Below are 15323 nucleotides of genomic sequence, written 5' to 3'. Positions count from 1 at the left end.
AGTTGCGGCAAGCGGGGGCCACTCTTCATCGCGATGCGCGGACCTCTCACTATCGCGGCCTCTCTTGTTGCGGAGCACAAGCTCCAGACGCGCAGGCTCAGTAGTTGTGGCTCACGGGCCTAGTTGCTCCGCGGCATGTGGGATCCTCCCAGACCAGGGCTCGAACCCGTGTCCCCTGCATTGGCAGGCAGATTCTCAACCACTGCGCCACCAGGGAAGCCCAAACTTTTTGTTTTAAAATAATTTCACACTTAACAGAAACTTTGTAAGAATAGTACAGAGAATTCCATATCATCACCAAGATTAACCAAATGTTCATTTTGCCACATTTGCTGTAGCATTTCCTGCATCTGTCTCTCTCTCTATACCTATCATCTCTATCCATCCATCCATCCATCCATCCATACATCATCTCCTTTCTGAACTGTTTAAAAGTGACTTGCAGACATCCTGCCCCTTTACTCTTAAATACTTCATACTTCAGTGTGTATTTCCTAAGAACAAGGACGTTCACTTATATAACCACCATATAGTGGTCAAAATGAGGAAATATAAAATTATTATCTTACCTACAAATGTTTTTCAGATTTTCTCAATGCAACTGATAGCAATTTGGAATCCAATCCCAGATCGTGTGTATACTGCATTCACTTGTCACATCTCCATTAATCTGGAACACTTCCTCAACCTTTTAATTAATTTATTTATTTGGGTCTTTCGTCACACTGACAGTTTTTAATTCTATACGTCAGTATTTTGTAGAATACCCTTCAACTTGGTTTTGTTTGCTCTCCTGTCATCGTTAGAATCAGATTATGGGTTTTTGGCATAAGTATCACTGGAGTGATGTTTCCTGCTCAGGGCACCCTAGCAGGACGCACAGATAGCCATTTGTTTCTATGTTGGTGGTGTCTCTGTTGATCATTGATTAACGTAGTGTCTGCCAGTTTTATCCACTGTAAAGTTATTATTTCTCCCTTAATTAATAAGTATTTTGTGGGGAACAAGTAGGAGACTGTAAATATCCTGTTGCTCATCAAACTTTCAGCCTTCAGTTTTAGCACCCACTGATGACTCCTGCCTGAAACATTTTTTATTATAATGGTTGCAACTGTAATTTTCTAATACCATCTTTCCTTCTACATGTATTAGTTGGCATTTTACAGTAGAGTTTGCTCTTCTCAACTATCTCTCAGTCTATTGGTCTGTCTATATATCGTCAGTATGGATTCATAGATTATTATTTTATTCAATGGATTATAATCCATACTACCATTTAAAACTTTGATGCCCAGATTCTTGCAGATTTGGCCAGGGGGAGCCTCTTCAAGCTGGCTTCTGTGTCTTTTGACATGTCCCCATCCTTCTTTGAGGACCTCCTTACTTTTTGGCTCATCTTGTACCTTTCCTGCCCCTGCACTGGAATCAGCCATTTCTCGTTGCAGCCCTGGCTCCTTTTATGGAGAAAGGTGTTGATGCACCAAGACCTGGGTGCTGGGTGTGCTTGCAGTGGAAGAGTCACAGCTTCCGAGCCCTCTCAGCACCCAGGTTTCAGGCTTTCTGAAGCGAGTCGTGGGGACGCTGCAGAGCCTGATGCTGCTTGGTTGGTTTCTAGTTGCATTTATTCCTAAGACAGCCCAATACAGTGGAAATGGGACATTTTCTGAGTTGAGGGTCTGAACAACTCCCTCCTTGAACTTGGCCTGACCTAGTAGGGCAACTGCAAGAGCCGTGCGGCTGAAGCAGTCCTTGGAGGACAGGAGAGAAGCAGAGGCCACAGTCCTAGGAGAAGACTCTGCCACCAGGCAGAGCATTTGGAGAATGCAGCTGCTTTGCTTCTCACATAGCTCTTGTCCCAGAGGAGACCCTGATAGATGGAGATGTTTTTGCTTCCGCTATCATCGTACACAGTCTTTCTCCTTTCTTGGAAACAAGGGATTTGTACTGATTCAGTTTTTGAGATGGGTTGTCCCAGAATGGTGAAGGAGAATTCCAGGGGTTGCCAGGGCCCAACTGAATCTTGAGATGTTTGCATTCTGTGTAGCATATAGTCTTGGCTCTGAGAACTGTGTCATTAGATGTGGTGGGGATGGGCAGGGAGAGAGCGAAATAAATAGCATGAAAACATGCCTCTCCTGCAGGAGATAACAACCCAGCTTAAAAAACCCTCCCGCCAAACAGTCCAAGGGAAACCCAGTTAGAGAGACCAGGCTGCACACCAGGAACCCTAAACATCAAGAGTCATTCAGCTCCAGGCACGTGGGGACCTGGTCCAGCCATCAGGTTCACAAATGAGACTTTGTGAGACACCCCATGTATAAGGAAGGGGGCTACTTTACTAAGCTTGGAGGCTGAGTGGAAGCAAAGAAGTTATGAGTCATCGGTCAGAAGAGGGCTGGCAGGAAACACACTTGCAGCCCAGACTGAGGAAGTGGCAGAGCCCCCAGGAAGGGCCATCTCTGTCATTTGCAATGGGGCTCTAAGAAGCCCCTCGTTAGAGGAAGGTGCTTTCATTCAACGCTGAGCTGCAAGTACTGCCCCTCAACAATGTTAGGCCTTTTACAGGCAAGTTCAAGGTCAATAAGGCAGAAAGTGGAGAGCCAACACATTTCTTTAGCTGATCCCAACCTCTTACTAACCTGGGTTTTGCAACACTGGAAGTATTTATGTCGGTTGCATGATGTTTCTAGCCCTTATTTTGCTGCTTTTCTGGGTTAAGCTGACTGGACCAGGAAAGGCCTTCCCAGGGCTGGTAGCCCCGAACTTTCCTGTTAACGTAATGATGGTCTCTCTTCCTAATGCTCCATGGAGTGAGTTCCATTCCCTGCAAAAGCTCACAATGCTTTACATATGACATATTAGTTATCCCGTTGTTTACTATTTGGAAGGAATGTAAAATTAGTAAGAAGATAGAATGTTTGAATTTAAGTAGAGGAGACTAATTTTCTATGAGAGAGGGTAGGGGAAGATGAAACTAATATTTATGTATGTTATATTGTGAAGCATTTGATGTTATATTGTGGTTCTTCACTGACTGTCCTCACATGAGGTTCTTGTCCCTGTTTTATAGACATGAAAACTGAGTCTGGGAAAGACTGAACAACATGACCATGATCCCACAGCTGTAAGTGGCAGAGCTGAGGCTCAAACCTATGGCAGTCTGACCTCAAAGCCTGCAGGTGCTCTTAAAGCTGGTATGTTTGTATCTGGTTGAAATTGGCCCATATATTAGGCACACAGAATATAAATAGTAACTAGCCTTATAAAACACGATTAACATTGTGTCATTTGAGCCATACTTGACTAAGACATGTCAACATCCCTGGGCATCTTCATAGGGAGGAGGGTAGGGGATTCAAAGTTAAATCTTTGTTACTTAAATAGAAAATGACTCTAGCCAATGTGGTCAATTAAAAAAACAGATGACCAAATAAATGTCCAAATAGAGTGGGATTGTTGGGGTTTGATCAACAGAAAGTGAGGGCTTGGATTCTAACACTGTGGGTTCTGGAATCCAGTTTATTCCAAGTGATTCCTGACAGCTCATCTTCATTAGCTGTGCAATCTCCGTTAAGATGTGGCCGAGCATTGAATGGGAAACAAGAAACTCTGATGAGTGTACAGCCCAAAGACCATACCACCAAGCACAGACAGTTAAAAGGGGTGCACATGGCCAAGATTACAAAGGTATGATGACTTTCCCACACAGCATCTTGAGGAAAGTCCTGACTGCAAATATTCCAGCCTATTATCCCTTGAGGATGATGCTACTTAAAGATTATGATCTGTCTTTTTTCAGTTTGTGAAATATGGTCACCATAAGCAAAGAGGTCTCTGTATGGCTGGGCCAAATCCAAGAGAAGTCTGGAGGTTGTGTTAGGAGTCTACTGCAGGGCTCTGTCCCTGACTCTGCCATCTCTGGGTGGCTTTAACCTTAAACCTGTGCTCCTTCACCAGGACCCATGGGTTGTTAAATAGGAAGCAGCTGAACATCTTTCATCTCCCTCTATCTTCTCTCAGCAATTCCTTTCCCAGGCCTGATTCCTTACTTCCAGGCTCCACTTGCCCTAGTGGAGCGGTCAGGAGCCCTGAGTCATGATTGTGATCCTGCATAGCTAAGCGTTTAATACTGGTTTTGTAGGATATTTTTTAATTTACAAAGTGCTTTCAATCACATTGTCTAATGAGTTATCAACAAGGGTGAGGAGAAGTGATAAGAAGTGCGGCAAAGATGACAAAAGGCGTAAGATGAGCTTGGGAAGTGACCTAAACGATGCCGCTCCTCTGGTGAAGGAGGATAATGTTTGTGAGCCGGCCCCTGAGTGCCAGGCAGCCTGGGCAGAAGCAGAACAGGACTTGACAATCACTGACCCATAGGTCAGTGATTTTCCAAGACCCTTGCGCACAGCAGACGCCAACTGATACAGAGCCGGGAACTGGAATTTCTCTAAGAGACATCCACGGCAAATGCTGACAGAAGTTTCCCTCTGAGGCTTCAAATGCCTTCATGTGGTCAGGACCACGGGCTCGCTTTGTGATGCATTTATCTGTCCCCCTGGAGGTTTACCTTTAAGAACCTCATTTAGAAACATGCCTTGCAGAAGATAAGAGTTGTGAAATTGACAGGGCCTGGGCTTGTGTCTCTCTTGGCCTGACCTTTTCCACCCCTTTATGAATCTGATCCATATTCCATCACCTTCAGAGAAGCTGTTCTTACTTGGCAGGGAGGGGGTGCCAGTGAGTGAGCTGCCTGGATTACACCAGCATTTTCGCCAGTCTTCCCTGTCATCCTCTAAAGAAAAATGAGAGTAGGGGAAGATTTTCTGGCAGTGGCATGGGGAAGATTATTTTGGGCAAGGATTTTATGAGGTCTTTCCAGACACTAAAAATGAGGCTGCTGAGTCCAGGCACCTCTTGCCAAGCACGTCCTTACTGTTTCAAGGGTACAGCTCGGGAAAGGTGGAGGCGGCCCACAGAGCAGCAGCTAGAGAGCTGATGCTAAATCAGCTTATATTTAAAAAGCCCCTAGACTGGCTGCATGGAGAGGGGGTCGGGCTGGTAACAGTGTGATGGAACTCCTCCTCCACCCTCCGCCCAGGATGTGGGTGAGTGAGAACATGTGTGCGGGGAGCGGCCTGCTGATGCCCTCTGTCAGGAGTGCAGCTGGTGATCCGTGAGCCAGCACCCAGCCAGGGCTGCCTCTGCACAGTGGTGATGCCAGCAGTTGGACCTGAGGCCCTCCCTCCACCCACAGTCAGGACCGTGTGCTCTCCAGGATTTCCTGTCAATGGTCTGCTCACTGTAGTGATGAGATGTGACCTGCTGCATAAAATGGGGCTTTATACCCCACAGAGCGATAATACTATTGTTTCAGATTTGAATGGTGAACTTGACTATTTCCAGTTGCTCCATACTCAGCACCTCCTGCTCTGTGCTTTTTCCCTTTGTGTAGTTGTCTCTTCACACCCCAGGCTACGGGCACCATGGTCTGTGGGGGTTATGTCTTGTGTGTCCTGGTGTGTTTGCCCCAGGCACCTAGGACAATGCTTTGCATATAGTGAGCATGTTTTATTTTTCCCCCTACTAAATGTTTTTAGCTTAAAGAAAATCAATAACAGTAGATTTACTTTGATCCAAGCCCACATGTTTGGGATGAGATGGGGCTGGGGATGAAGAGTTATAATGTAGTATGGGATTTAAGGGCCTAGAATGTGGAATCAGTGTTGGAATCTATCTTCACCTACCAGCTGTGTGGTCTTGGGCAGGTTAGTCACCCTCTCTGAGTTTCAGTTTCTTTTTCTGTGAAATAGAGGTAATAATAGTTACCCAACACTATCGTTGAAAGCATCAAATGGGATCATGTGTGTACAAGTTTTCTAGCAAAGTTCCTAGCAGAGTAAGCCCACAATAGATGGATGAGTATTAGAAGCAATTATGAGAACACTAAGAACCAGAGGGGTTAAATGAATTGCCCCAATGAGTAGTATTTGTTTCATTACACTGCATTGTGGGGATAAAAAGCCAATAGAAAAGCAGCACAGGCCTGGAGGCTATATATACACAGACAGAAGGTTAATGTAAATCTTTAAGAGATAATCTAATACAAAATTAGGCAAAGGACATGAAGGAGAAATACGGGTAGTCAATAAACACACAAAAAGACGTTCAGCCTCATTTTCAAACAATGCTAATGACAATAATAATGTAATATTAGACTAAAGTATTTGCTGAAGATTAAAAGGGCTGATGCCCAATGTTGAGATGATGTGGGAAAACAGGCACTTTCAGAGTCATTTGGTGGAAAAGTAAGCTTAAAAACATACTATTACATCAATTTATTAGGGTTAATGAGTTGCTTTATTTTTATAATAAGTAATATATGCATGCTTTTTTTGTTTTTTGTTTTGTTGTGTTGGTATAAAATGTTGAAAGAACACAGAGATACCTAGAATTAGACATGAATGCCCCCCTTCACCACCACATCCTTTTGCCCCAACTCAATCCCGCTTTCCTTTTCAGGTACAACCACTCCTGAATTTGATGTGTCTCCTGGTCCTTTTTCTAGGTATATGTACAAATATATGTAGAAATAAGACATGTGGCTTTTTAAATATAAGTGCAATGTTATACACACATGTTTTACCCTTAAGTTCTTTCCAAGTCTATGCATATAGATTCATGATGTCTTTTTAACCGGTACATGTTAAGATGTACCATATACCTTGTTATGGATACATGATACCTGTTTAATCGTTCCCTTATTTATAAGCATTTAGGTTATTCCTAGAATTTTATACGTACATGTGCAATTCTTTTGGGGGGAGGATAAATTCAAAGTGTAGCCCACGTAAATTGGGGGCAATCCCACCAGGTTGTCCTAACAAAGGCTCTAGGAACTTATTTTCACCACAGACTTATAAGAAGGCCTACTTTTATAATCAAAAAAATATTTTTAAGGATAATTTGGTAGTTCGTGTCCAACTTTTACAATTCCACTAAGGCAATTACACAAGTGTACAAATATACAGGCATAAGGATGATCTTTGCAGAGACAGTGAAGAGCTGGAAACCAACCAAACACCCCACAAAAGATAAAAATTCCAGGAGCCTCTGTCCTGTGTGCAGGGTAAGGATGGTTAGATGTGTCAGGAGAGCCCCAGGGTAGGGAGGGGGTGTTTAAGCCCATGCACCTTACCCTCGCTGCGCTCAGCTTCACAGAATCCCAGCGCCTCTGGGTCTCTCCCTGAACACGCCCAGTACCCTCTATGCTGAGATGGGGGCAGGGGGCCAACCCAGTGTAGATCCCACACCAGCCATCAGGGGCCACAGTTTGGTGACTTGTTGGGTGGGCTCAGGACTGGGCAGATGAAGCCTGGGCAGGGGTTCAATCCAGCTCCGGGAACTGTGGATTCGCAGAGCTGCAGAGGCCCCTGTGGTGTGTGAACAGAGGGTCGGGCTCACCTGCGGTAGGAGCACCACCTGTCCTATTTCCACGGTCCCTTCCTCGGGGTTTGCCGCAGCAACACGGCAGGGGAAGTGGTGAAAGCACTCTGCAAACCCAAATCCACTAGGAGTAGAGTCCATACAGCTTGCAGAAGCCTCCCCGCTCTGCCTTGCACGTCCTGCCTCGCGTACAACCGTGCACTGCAAATAGTGTTGGGCAGGCACAAGTTTTTTTGTAATTTTAAAAAAGAAAGGAAGTAGGAAAAATGCAACAGGCACATAAAGAAAGGCCTGACCCTAAGAATAAATAAATGAAGAACACTCTCATTAGTTAGTCTATGAAGTTCTACCTTAAAATATCTGGGGAGAGAGGGTGTTAGGAACTTAAATAATTTGTCTTTATCTCCCATCACATTGCAAGGCCTAGCGGAGGAGCAAACCAGGACTTCCTCAGGTACCTGGGCCTCACCTGCCCCAGAGAATGAAGAGACCAGTCTCACCGTGCAGTCTGGGCAAGACACCAGGGTGGTGAGGTAGGTGGGTGGTCAGTTTGCCCTGAAGAATACAGACGGCAGCCCTGGATTCTGGGAAGATGGTGACACACATGTTTGTCCTGCCTTCCTTGTCCTCTCTGCACTTTTTTTGGGTAACACCGCTACCTTGAAGGCTATCTGGGCATCATGTTCTCCTGAGATGCACAGGGAACGGAGTGGATCTGGGCTTCATTCTCTAAACTTCCAGGTGAAGGCAGTTGACCAGAAGCCATGGGGGGGGGGGCTTGCCTCTCCTCTGGGTGTGGGGCAAAGTCCAAGCTGGTCAGACCGTGTCTCTCCCTGACAGGAGAAAAACTATCTGCTGCCCAGAGGGGCCTTGGTGACCCTGGGGGACCTGGAGGGGCCTGCGGGGCTGGACTGACTTGCTCCAGGACCTCACTGCTAGGACAGCAGCCCCTGGTCCTCACCCCCAGGGTGCTCCTTCTGGTCCTCCAGCACAGGTCCCAGTTTGCCAGGCCATGTTCAGCAAACCTACAGAAAGCTGACTGGGAGAACTACAGACCACAGAAGGAAAAGGAAACCGCAAAACCCACTTGCCAGCTGATCCCCTTCTAGTTCATATTTTACGGCACATCTTAAAGGAGTCGGCACGAACTAGAGACGCCTAGAATGTGGTCCAAACACCAGGCGCTTCAAGAGAGGAGCAGTCGAAGAGCTGAAACAGGATCTCGAGGGTGAGAACAGCATCTCGATCGCACTCTGAAAAAGAAGGGGGAAAAGTGTAATGTGGATGGAAAACTCCAATGAGAGGAATTGGGGCCATGAAGGTGCTAACATGAGAGTTTGGGAAAAGCACATCAAGTAGGAAAGTGGAGCAGCCGAAGAAGTCAGGAAGGAAACAGAAAGAAAAAAAAGCCTTGGGAAGCAGTGAGAAAGCTTGTCAGGTTCAGGAACTTGGGGAGAAGGCAGAAAGGGGTCTGTGAAGGTCACTTGGGGTCACTTGGCGTTGGCTTTGGGCTCTTGGGCGACAAGTCAGAAACCATCTTGCACTTAGTTCCAAATGCTTTGAGAAACGCAAAAAGTCAGAGCCACAGAGATTTTGGAGCCCGTGTGTCAGCTGGTCTCAACTCACTGGTAAGAGATTGAGAAGTGATGTGATGTGCCCCGGGGCCTCATGGCCAGGGAGGGACAGAGGGGTCGTGAACTGGTTTTAGGTTTTGAGTCACTTCCTCCCACCCCCATGTCTCTTGCATTGGAGGCGGATCCTGGGCATTGCTGGGCATGAAGCCCCTGCCCTGCACTGTCCTGAGTCCTGACTCTGAATGAGGCATTGTGTCCTTACTGGGTGCAGGACTCAGTCTAGCGGGGCCCCTGCCTGCTCTTGCTCTCACGTCATCCTCACAATAATCCTTCAGTCGTGGATATTGGTATCATCCACAGTATAGACACAAGGAAAGTGAGATCTAGAGAATTAATGTCTGCCCATGGTCATGGAGCCACTGGGTTTTCTCCACAGTGAACCCATCATTGTTCAGAGTTTCTAGAGGTGGTTTGCCTTGTTAAGAAAGTTTCCATACAAGGCAGTACAGACTCGAAACTCTGATCAGTCACCACTGCCTGGCTGCTTGGTGACCGAATGCCTCCTTGGCTGTACGCCTGGTTATATATTTGTGATACCACACATTTTATCCATGGCATTTGCCTAATAAAGACTGGTTTTATGTGCAATGAAGATAAAGACAAGGACGGCTGGTTTACCGATGACCGATGGGAACCCCAGGCACTTTCTCTGCTGGGCACATCTCATCTTCCCTCTGCAGGTGACAGCTGCAGCTCTGGCAGTTACCTTGAGCCACTCAGCTCAGAAGCAGCGGGCAGCACTGAGCCCTGGAGGCCAGGTGGGCTCAGGATCTGGCAACTTCCTTACTCCTCACCTGTGCCTGGTCCAGGCCTCTCCAGGGTCCCAGGGGACTTGGTGGATGCTCAGTCACTGCTGTACCGTTGTCATGACAGCAGCTGGAGGAAAGGTAACGTGTGACTCTGAGTATGACCTTAGGCCACCTGCCTTGCCCCTTCAGCTGGCTGAGGGCTCTGGTGGGGCCTAACAATGTTTTATAAGGTAGCTGAATAAACAGCTGAAACCCTGATTAAAGAAGTAAGAGCCCCAAACACAAAACCTTTCAAGGTAACAATATAGGACAGGGCTCCTTCACTTACTCTTTCAATGATTTGTTTGTCACCTACTGTTAACGAACCAAACTTGGGTCCACTTTCCCTTGCACGGTAAAGCCAATCTACTGACACTGGTCTGTGATGAAGGAAAGTGCAGCATTTATTGCAGGGTGCCAAACAACTAGTCTAGGCAGCTAGTGCTTAAAAAACCCAAACTCCCCAAAGGCTTTCAGGGAAAGGATTTTAAAGACAGGGTGAGGGAGAAGGTTGAGGGGTGTGTGGTCAGCTCATGGACATTCTTCTGATTGGTTGGTGCTGAGGTAATTGGGAGTCAACATCATCAACCTTCTGGTTCCTATAGGTCTAGGGTCTATGTGCTGGTAGTCAGCATAGAGTTAACTTCTTCCCCCTGGTGAGGTTTTCAATGTCTGCAAAACAGCTCAAAGGACATGGCTCAGAATACTATCTATAGCCCTTGAGAAGGAACTAAAGTTCCCTGACTGTTTAATGGCTAAACTATTATTATTTTGTCTTGCTTGACTGTTTTCCTTTGTTTCTGCATTTTCTCACTTCTCTGATTAAATTTATTCTTTGGAACTCGGGGAAGGCCTGGGAGCCTAAAGTTTTACTACAAACAAGAGGCAGGTGGAGGACATGGAGGGGGGGGTCTGTACCAGGAAGGCCCCATAGGGTCCTGCTTGGTTACATTACTATGTGCTAAGCATTTTTCTAGATACAGCAGTGAACAAAGCACAAGAGATCTCAGCCTCATGGATCTCAAATCCCTGTCCTTGTGGAGCAACACAGACAACACACAAGTAAGTATGACGACAATGAACCAACACTAGGATGAGAAAGACCTTGTGATGGAAGGTGTCGGGAGGGGTGACCTTAGAGAGGCCAGGGGTCTCTGAAAAGAAAACCTCTCAGTGGGGCCCCAAATGGTGAGGGTGAGCCCTCATTGAGGGGACCCCCATTCACGTCAAAGTGGGGGAGCCCACAGTTGGGGTGCTGAGTTCAGGGAGGGAATGGCTGGGCTTTCAGGCTCCGGGACACAGGGCTGCTATTCTGGTGGGTCAGAAGAGACCAGCTGGGGCAGAGAGTGGAGTCCCAGGCAGCTGCTGTTCCTCCTGCCTCCAGCCTGGGAGCCAGGAGGTGGGCCTGGTCTTTGCCCTCACCTTGGGGAAGGATGAACCCCTCTACCTGCTGGGGCCACCACCTTGGGCAGGTGCAAACATTGTTTTCAGGCAAGAGCAACAAAGAGTGAGCTACCCCTGACATATTCAGGGAAATCAGCTATTGGATTTTAATCCAAATATCTTCCGAGGTGGAGGCGGGGCACAGAAAGGCTTGGGTGAGCCTGGCCACCTCCTGCCACGCCACGTGTCCAGCTCAGTAGCGGAGCAGAAGGGCACTGGGAGCTGAATGAGTTGCCCTGAGGTGTGAACTCAAGTTACTCAGCACTGCTCTGTGGGGGTTGAACTCAAATGTTTTGCCAAAACAACTGCAGAAGAATAAATAAACAAAAGGAAGGAAAGTAGAAAGGGATACAACCCTCTTAATAATCCAATTAAAATGAGAACCTAATCTGCCTACTTTCTTTTTTTTTGAATTTTATTTTATTTATTTTTTTATACAGCAGGTTCTTATTCGTTACCCATTTTATACATATTAGTGTATATATGTCAATCCCAATCTCCCAGTTCATCCCACCACCACCCCCCCGCCACTTTCCCCCCTTTAATCTGCCTACTTTCTAAAGCCATTGCTTTAGAACCAGGCCACGTGCTCAGCACTGCCCTGTGGTTTGGCGAGGAGTGTTTAGCACACGCTGCAGCAAGGCAGCCCAGGGGAAATATTTGGAAGAGACTTACAGGAAGAGAGGTGATTACTGGGAAGCATGGTGGTAGGACCTCCCCCACTCCCTTCCAAAACATTTCTTGAGCACCACTTACGTGCTGGCACCAGTACCACGGGGACAACGATGAACAGACTGCCCGGGCCCTCATTCTGCCCACAGCACGTGGAGGCGCAGGCCTTTAAGGTGACTTGCTGGCAATGGGCGGGGCTGAGACTTGCTTCTAGGCTGTCAGAGTCCAAACCCACTGTGTTGGGAAAAAGACCAAGGTTTGGATGGCCAGCTCTTGGCAGCCTGAAAAGGTGTGTCTGCGGTTTCCTGCTCTCCTCCATCCTGTTTAAATGCCCTTCTTTCTCACCACTCCTCCTCTTCCCAGCAGAGGCCCCACCTAAGAAGGAGGCTTTTCTCCCTGTGTGCCAGGAAAGGGCTCACTTGATTTCTTCCAGGTCCAAAGGGGAAACTGGCCCTTCAAAAAAATTATCCGAGCCGCTACATGATCTCCAGGAGCTCGCTTGAATGGGTGTATGTATGTATCTGTTGAGCTACCTATGGCTCTGAACCTCCTTTTGGCCATTTTTCAATGGGCGGTTGGAACAACTTGCTTCCCAGTGTGAGCACCTGCCCCAGTGATTGACAGACGCCAAGGGAAGGACCACATCCATCTCAAAGAACATCAGTCAGGTCTGCCCACCTAGCAGTTTCAAGTTGGAAGGAGGCTGGGGACTGGTAACATGGCCATATGGGGAGAAGGTGCAGTCTCTCCAACTCTGCACACTAGGTGTGCTTGCTTGCCCTGCAGACCAGCTCACACCTGGCAGCTCTTATTCCCTCTCCTAAGAAGTGAGATGAAGCACAGCTGAATTCAGAACTAGCTCCAAAGAGCTGCTCTGAGTGACTCTTGCAGAGAAAAGAGTAAGCTTCCATGCATTTGCCAGGCTGGAGGGCACATCACCCGTTGCAATCGCCTGATGCTTCTCACTTGGGGCTTTTAGGGGCTCATGGAGTTACAAAGCAATTAGTCTTATCTCCCTCTGTGGACTTCCCTCCTCCTTCCCCTGCCCAGAGACGGAGGAGTCTTGGACTTGGGGACGACACTGACCCTTGGCTAGGCTGTGCCTGTGCTGACAGAGATGGAGCCAAGACTCAGCAGCTGTGAGTGGAGAGAGAGCCGAAGCTTCAAGGCAAGGGTCTTATGCAAAGGATCTAACCATCTTTTATCTGGTGGGACTGTCGACATTTCTGTTTATAACTGATGCATTTGTACAACCGGGACACACTTTAGAGGGGGAAACACCCTTTATCCAAATGTCCAAGTACTATAGAAAAATGAACATCTTACTTTTCACAATACCAAACAAGATTTGATTTTCTTTTCATAGCACATGGATTTTATTTTGATGGGCTAGTCTGGTAAATCCTATAATAATGTCAGTTTTTCTGATTGACGTTGATTACATGATTTATCACGGCTTTTTTTTTTTCTTTTTCCAAATAAAAACAGACCAGAGTGATTTGGAATTACAATAGATAATCTCTCCCTTGTCTTTTTTTTTTTTAATTAATTAATTAATTTTATTTTATTTTTGGCTGTGTTGGGTCTTCATTTCTGTGCGAGGGCTTTCTCTAGTTGTGGCGAGTGGGGGCCACTCCATCGCTGTGCGCGGACCTCTCACTATCGCAGCCTCTCTTGTTGCGGAGCACAGGCTCCAGATGCGCGGGCTCAGTAGTTGTGGCTCACGGGCCTAGTTGCTCCGCGGCAACGGGATCTTCCCAGACCAGGGCTCGAACCCGTGTCCCCTGCATTGGCAGGCAGATTCTCAACCACTGCACCACCAGGGAAGCCCTCTCCCTTGTCTTTTGATTCCTAGTGCATGGAGGGTTCCCTGTGCAACTGGGACTAATCTGTGATGGGTTCGTTTACATCACACATTGAGCATAAGACATAATTGTGTGGCTTAGAAGTGCTGTATCACTTAGGAGAAGATTTGTGAGCTCCCTCTTCTGCTTTCATTTCTCTTTCTTTCTTTCTTTCTTTCTCTCTCTCTCTCTCTCTCTCTCTCCCTCCCTCCCTCCCTCCATCCCTCCCTCGCTCTCTCTCTCTCACTCTTTCTTTCTTCCTACCTTCCTTCCTTCCTTCCTTCCTTTCCTTCCTTCCTTCCTTCCTTCCTTCCTTCCTTCCTTTCTTTCTCAGAGTTGACATAGTGGGTAAAGTTGCCCAAGTCTGCTGGGAGATGCCGAGGCTCCTGGAAGCAACCAGAACTGGAGAGGACCCTCTTCTCTGAAGGAGCCCCAGACCATGCTGATGACAGCTTTGTCAAACAGCAGGCTGCCTTCTTCTTCCTCTCTTTATCATCTTCCCTCTATGTGGGGATGTAGGAGATGGTCTCAAGAAGTGCTAATTGTCTTTAACACAGCCATTAATGAGAAACAAGAAGATAAGGAACCAGCTCCCTTCCTGCCTTCCTCCCCTTCTTCTTCCCTCCTTCCCTCCCTCCCTCCCTCTCCTGTCCTCCCTCCTCCATCTACAGCATCCACAGACCAGCTCTAGGGTCCCTGGAGGTTGGCACCCAGGGGCTGAGGATGCTGACAGACCAGCCGGGGAGACAGACATGAAAACAAATCAGGGTGTTGGAGTATTATGGGATCTATGAGAGACCTGTGGGGGGATTCAGCTCACAGAGTGGTCCTTCCCCCACAGTAGTTGGAGTGGGGGTGGGGAGATAGGAAAAGTGGGAGGGGGAGGAAGGGTGGAGGCGCAGATTGTGTTCACCACCACCCCTCATGCAAGATACTTGTATTATACAGGCACAGCTCTATCTCTGCCAAGGTGGGTGTTACATTTTTTTTTTCTTTTCCATTATGGATTATTACAGGATATTGAATATAGTTCCCTGTGCTGTACAGTAAGACCTTCTTGTTTATCCATTCTATATATAATAGTTTGCATCTGCTAATCCCAACTCCCAATCCATCCCGCCCCCACCCTGCCCCCTTGGCAACCACAAGTCTATTCTCTACATCTGTGAGCCTGTTTCTGTTTTGTAGATAAGAAAGTTCGTGTCATATTTTAAATTCCATATAAGTGAGATCATATGGTGTTTGTCTTTCTCTTTCTGACTTACTTCACTTAATATGATCATCTCTAGGTCCATCCATGTTGCTGCAAATGGCATTGTTCTGTTTGGTTTTTTTTAATTAATTAATTAATTTATTTTTATTTTTGGCGGTGTTGGGTCTTCATTTCTGTGCGAGGGCTTTCTCTAGTTGCTGCGAGCGGGGCCCACTTTTCATCGCGGTGCGCAGGCCGCTCACTGTCGCGGCCTCTCTTGTTGCGGAGCACAAGCTCCGGACGCGCA

At 47.1% G+C, this 15323-nt stretch overlaps 1 long non-coding RNA gene across 2 annotated transcripts; it reads left to right on the top strand.

The window, feature by feature from the left end:
• Positions 1-6763: 6763 nt before the first annotated feature.
• LOC132374939 (uncharacterized) lies at positions 6764-13391 on the top strand. Of its 2 annotated transcripts, XR_009505834.1 has the most exons (5): positions 6764-7126; positions 7865-7976; positions 8110-8184; positions 8284-8671; positions 9758-13391. It is a non-coding gene; the product is annotated as an uncharacterized LOC132374939 (long non-coding RNA). The 2 variants fall into 2 exon arrangements; XR_009505833.1 differs by having other exon boundaries at positions 6764-7976.
• The last annotated feature ends 1932 nt before the right edge of the window (positions 13392-15323 follow it).

This window comes from Balaenoptera ricei, chromosome 11 (assembly GCF_028023285.1).
Source record: "Balaenoptera ricei isolate mBalRic1 chromosome 11, mBalRic1.hap2, whole genome shotgun sequence".
Taxonomy (NCBI): Eukaryota; Metazoa; Chordata; class Mammalia; order Artiodactyla; family Balaenopteridae; genus Balaenoptera; species Balaenoptera ricei.
This window is presented reverse-complemented; position numbering and strand designations above follow the sequence as displayed.